At 40.4% G+C, this 5,589-nt stretch overlaps 1 pseudogene; it reads right to left on the bottom strand.

Moving 5' to 3' along the window:
* Positions 1–988, bottom strand: part of LOC102434158 — a 3,180-nt pseudogene extending 2,192 nt beyond the window's left edge.
* Positions 989–5,589: the final 4,601 nt, after the last annotated feature.

Below are 5,589 nucleotides of genomic sequence, written 5' to 3'. Positions count from 1 at the left end.
ATTCAATCCTTAAATAACGGGGGTAGGGGCAGTGCCACTGTCACCCAGTCTACAGTTGAGAAGGTGGCCCAGAAGGATGAATAGATGGCCCATGATCATGGGAGCCCTGACTGCATCACCCACTGTCTTTGCCTTTTTACCTGGGGAAGGGGACCTAGTACCTGGCAGAGCTCGGATTCCATGGGGCTGAGTACCTGGCCTGTAACAGGACAGTCACAACTGGTGGCTATACATCATCATCATAGGGCCTGAGCTTCAGTACCACACTCCACATGAGCAACCCCCCACTCTGGTTGACTCTCCCCTCCTGTCTAAAAGGACATAAACATCACTTCAGCTATTATGTCCTCGTGTTTATGAAAACATACCTCCCTGGCACTGCCCATGGGCTGAGGGACCGAGAACTCGAATGCCTGGGTGGCATTGGGTCCCCAATCATTCTTGCCTGTCTTCCTGAGCCTTTTGTTCAGCTTCCACTATCCTCCAAAGGTTTCTTGGGAAGGACAGCCCAAGAAGAATGTTGTTTCCTTCCACATTGGCGGTGCCTTCATTTGGATAATGTACCTGCAGGCTCAGTCCATGGCCTTTGTGCTTCTAAACTGGTTTACAAAGTATTCATTCAAGAATCAGTTTATTCTTGGAGGACATGCCCTAGCCTAGAGGCTAAGAATGGGTGGCTTTTCAAAAGTAGGCCCCTAGTGTTTCTGGTTAAACAGCCAGCTCCCTTCAGTTACGGAAGTATTGTTCCTTAAGCGGGTTCTTTTTTTTTTTTCAATAATGCTTTATTGTTGAAGTATTACATGTCCCCATTTTTCCCCATTGACCCCTCCCCCAGTCTTCCCCTGCTCCCCCCACCACCATAGGCCTTTAGCACTCTATTGCCTGTGTCCATGGGTTATGCATATATGCATATAAGGTCTTTTGTTGATTACCTCCCACCCATCCACTCTCCCCTGCCTTCCCTCTGAGATTCCGTACTCTGTTCCATGTTTCAAGTCTTTGGATCCATTCGGTTCATCAGTTTATTTTATTACTTAGATTCCACATATGAGTGCAATCATGTGATACTTGTCTTTCTCTGACTGACTTATTTCACTTATCATGATAGTCTCCAGGACCCTCCATTCTGTCTCAGGGGGTAAGAGATTATTCTTTTTTACTTCTGCATAGTATTCCATGGTATAAATGTACCATTTTTTTTTTTTTATCCACTAGTCTACTGATGGACACTTGGTCTATTTCCAGATCTTAGCTATTGTAAAGTGTGCTGCTATGTATGCTATGAAAGAATGCATACATTCTTTCTGATTGGTGTTTCGGTGTTTCTTAGGTTATATTCCTAGAAGTGGGTTCACTGGGTCAAATGGCAGATCCATATTTAATTTTTTGAGGCAACTCCATATTGTTTTCCATAATGGTTGCACCCACTCACCCCCACTGCATTCCCACTAGCAGTGCACAAGCGTTCCCTTTTCTCCACATCCTCACCAGCTCTTGTCATTTGTTGATTTGTTGATGATAGCCATTCTGATAGGTGTGAGATGGTACCTCATTATTGATTTGATTTGCATCTTTCAGATGATTAGTGACTTTGAGCATTTTTTCATGTCTCTTGGCCATCTGTATGTGTTCTTTGGAGAACTGTCTATTTAGGTATTAGGCCCATTTTTAAATTGGATTGTCTTCCTTTTGTTAACTTATATGAATTTCTTATGTATTTTGGATATTAACCGTGTATCAGATGTATCATTGCCAAATATGTTCTCTCACACAGTGGGCTCTCTTTTCATTTTGTTGATGGGTTTTTTGTGTGTGTGTGTTTTTTTTTTTTTTTTTTTGCTGTGTAGAAGCTTTTTATTTTGATATAGTCCTATTTGTTTATTTTCTCCTTAGTTTCCTTTGCCTTAGGAGATGTATCTGTGAAATATTGCTACGAGAGATGTCTGAGATTTTGCTGCCTATGGTTTCTTCTAGGATTTTTATGATTTCATGGCTTACATTTAAGTCTTTTAACTTATTTTGAGTTTATTCTTGTCTATGTTTTAAGTTGGTGGTCTAGTTTCATTTTTTTATGTATCTGTCCAATTTTCCCAACACCATTTATTGAAGAGACTCTCTTGACTCCATTATATGCTCTTGCCTCCTTTGTCAAATATTAATTGAGCATAATGGCTTGGGTCGATTTCTGGGTTCTCTGTTCTGTTCCATTGATCTATATGCCTCTTTTGGCAGTACCAACCTGTTTTACTTATGGTGGCTTTGTAGTATAATTTGAAATCTGGTATTGTGATTGCTCCAACTTTGTTTTTCTTTCTCAAAATTGCTGCAGCTATTCGGGGTCTTTTTTTGATTTCATATAAATTTTTGGAGTATTTGTTCCAGTTCTGTGAAATATGCCATTGGTATTTTAATAGGGATTGCATTGAACCTGTACATTGCCTTGGATAGTAGGGGCATTTTAATGATGTTGATTCTACCAATCCATGAACATGGGATATTTTTCCACTTGTTTATATCTTCTTCTATCTCTCTTTTTTTAACGTCCTGTAGTTTTCTGAGTACAGGTCTTTTACAACTCCTTAGTTAAGTTTATTCCTAGGTATCTTAATTTTTTTGTTGCAATGGTAAATGGGATTGTTTTTTAGTTTCTCTTTCTGAGAATTCATTATTGGTGTATAAAAAAGCCATCGATTTTTGGGTTCTTAATTTTGTATCCTGTTACATTGCTAAATTAATTTATAAAATCTAGCAGTTTTTTGGTGGAGTCTTTAGGGTTTTCTATATACAATATCATGTCATCTGCGAATAATGAGAATTTTACTTCCTCCTTTCCAATTTGGATGCCTTTTATTTCTTCTTCTTGTCTGATTGCTGTGGCTAGGACTTACAGTACTATGCTGAATAAGAGTGGTGAAGCACCCTAACTGGTTTGGCTCAGTGGATAGAGCGTTGGCCTGCGGACTCAAGGGTCCCAGGTTTGATTCTGGTCAAGGGCATGTACCTTGGTTGTGGGCACATCCCCAGTGGGGAGTGTGCAGGAGGCAGTTGATCGATGTTTCACTCTCATCGATGTTTCTAACTCTCTATCCCTCTTCCTTCCTCTCTATAAAAAATCAATAAAATATATTTTTTTAAAAAGAGTGGTGAAAGCAGACATCCCTGTGTTGTTCCTGTTCTTAGAGGAAATGCTTATAGTTTTTGACCATTGAGTATGATGTTGGCTGTAGGTCTGTCATATATGGCCTTTATCATGTTGAGATATGCTCCCTTTATTCCCAGTTTGCTGAGAGATTTATCAAAAACTAGGGGTGCAGTGCATGAATTCGTGCACCTTGAAAGGAACTGTGGGCCACGAGGCTGCGATGGGCACAGGGACAGGACTTGGCCCATCCTCTGTGCCCCCCCGGCCCCTCCCGCTTTGGCCCTGGGTCCCCTATATACCAGCAGCCCCGCTTCTGCCACCACTGCTCCCACGTGCTGATGGTGCCAGCCCCACCCCCACCCACTGATGGCATGGAGCGATTGGGGCTGGTGCCAGCAGCAGGTGCACCTGGGGCCGGCACTGGCAGAGGGTGTGAGTGGTGGCTCCGGTGCCAGCAGCAGGTGCGAGTGGGGCCAGCACTGGCAGCAGGTGAAAGTGCCAGGCAGGACCATGGTGCATGGGAGCAAAGTATTTTCAGTAACCACTAGAGGTTCACCCTGATGACAGCGACCAGCATCCCTACCTTGGTCTGGCACCCCTGGTCACCTGCACCACCATCCCACTGCGGCTGACACCCGCCATGTTCTGTGCTCTGCCATCTGCTGCCACCGCCCGCCACAGACAACTACCATGTTCCATGTGTGCCCCCTGGTGGTCAGCATATGACATAGCGACTGGTTGTTCGGTTGTGCTGCCATTCGGTCTATTTTCATATTAGGGTTTTATATATATAGATGGGTGTTGAATTTTGTTGAATGCTTTTTCTGTGTCTATTGACGTGAGCATGTGATTTTTGTCTTTCAATTTGTTTTTGTGATGTATCACGTTTATTGATTTACGAATATTGTACCAGCCTTGTATCCCCAGAATAAATCCCACTTGGTCATGGTGTATGATCTTTTTAATATATTTCTGGATGTGATTTGCTAATATTTTGTTGAGGATTTTAGCATCTATGTTCATCAGAGATATTGGTCTGAAATTCTCTTCCTTTGTAGTGTCTTTATCTGGTTTTGGAATTAAGATAAAGCAGGCCTCATAAAAAGAGTTTGGAACTGTCCCTTCCTCTTTGATTTTCTGAAATAGTTTGAGGAGTATAGGTGTTAGTTCTTTGAATATTTGGTAAAACTCCCGTGTGAATTCATCTGGTCCTGGGCTTTTGTTTCCTGGGAGTTTTTATTATTATTATTATTATTATTATTATTATTATTACTGCTTCTATTTCATCAGTTGTTATTAGTCTATTCAGGTTTTCTGATTCCTCCTGACTTAGTTTTGGGAGATTATATTTTTCTAGGAATTTGTCCATTTCATCCACATTGTGCAACTTGTTGGCATATAGTTGTTCATAGTATTTTCTTACAATCCGTTGTATATCTGTGGTATCAGTGGCTACTCCTCTACTTTTGTTTCTGTTTTTATTTATTTTCTTTATTTCTTGATGAGTCTGGATAATGGTTTATCAATTTTGTTTATCCTTTCAAAGAACCAGCTCTTGGTTTCATTGAAAAAAAAAAATATATATATATAGTCTCTATGTTATTTATTTCTGCTCTAATTTTTATTATTCCCTTCCTTCTACTTACCTTAGACCCATGGTCGGCAAACTGTGGCTCGCGAGCCACATGCGGCTCTTTGGCCCCTTGAGTGTGGCTCTTTCTAAGCCTTAGGAGTACCCTAATTAAGTTAATAACAATGTACCTACCTATATAGTTTAAGTTTAAAAAATTTGGCTCTCAAAAGAAATTTCAATCGTTGAACTGTTGATATTTGGCTCTGTTGACTAATGAGTTTGCCCACCACTGCCCTAGACTTTTCTTGTTGTTCTCTTTCTAGTTCTTTAAGTTGTAGGGTTCAATAATTTATTGCTGATTTTTCTTGTTTTTTGAGGTATGCCTGTAGTGCTATGAAATTCCCTCTCAGGGCTGCTTTTCTGTGTCCCAGAGATTTTGAGTTGTTGTGTGTTCATTTTCGTTTGTTTCCAGGAATTGTTTTATTTCTTTCTTGGTCTCTTTGGTAACCCATTCATTGCTTAATGACATGCTATTTAGCCTCTATACGTTTGAATGTTATGGGGTATTTTTACAGTATTTGATTTCTAATTTCATTCCACTGTGATCTGAGAAGATGCTTGATATGATTTCAATATTCTTCAACTTGTAGAGAATTGCTTTCTGACTATCAAGTGGTCTATCTTTGTGAATGATCCATGTGCACTTGACAAGAATGTATAGTTTGCTGCATTGGGGTGAAATGTTCTATAAATGTCAATTAAATCCATCTGATCCAGTGTGTCTTTTAGATTCATTGATTTCTTGTTAAGGTTTTTTTCTGGAACATCTAACCAGTGAAATCAGCGAGGTGTTAAAGTCCCCTACTATGACTGT

The sequence above is a fragment of the Myotis lucifugus genome, unplaced genomic scaffold (assembly GCF_000147115.1).
Source record: "Myotis lucifugus unplaced genomic scaffold, Myoluc2.0 scaffold_40, whole genome shotgun sequence".
NCBI classification, from domain to species: Eukaryota; Metazoa; Chordata; class Mammalia; order Chiroptera; family Vespertilionidae; genus Myotis; species Myotis lucifugus.
Note: the sequence above shows the minus strand (reverse complement) of the source record. Positions and strands in the feature narration are given on the sequence as shown.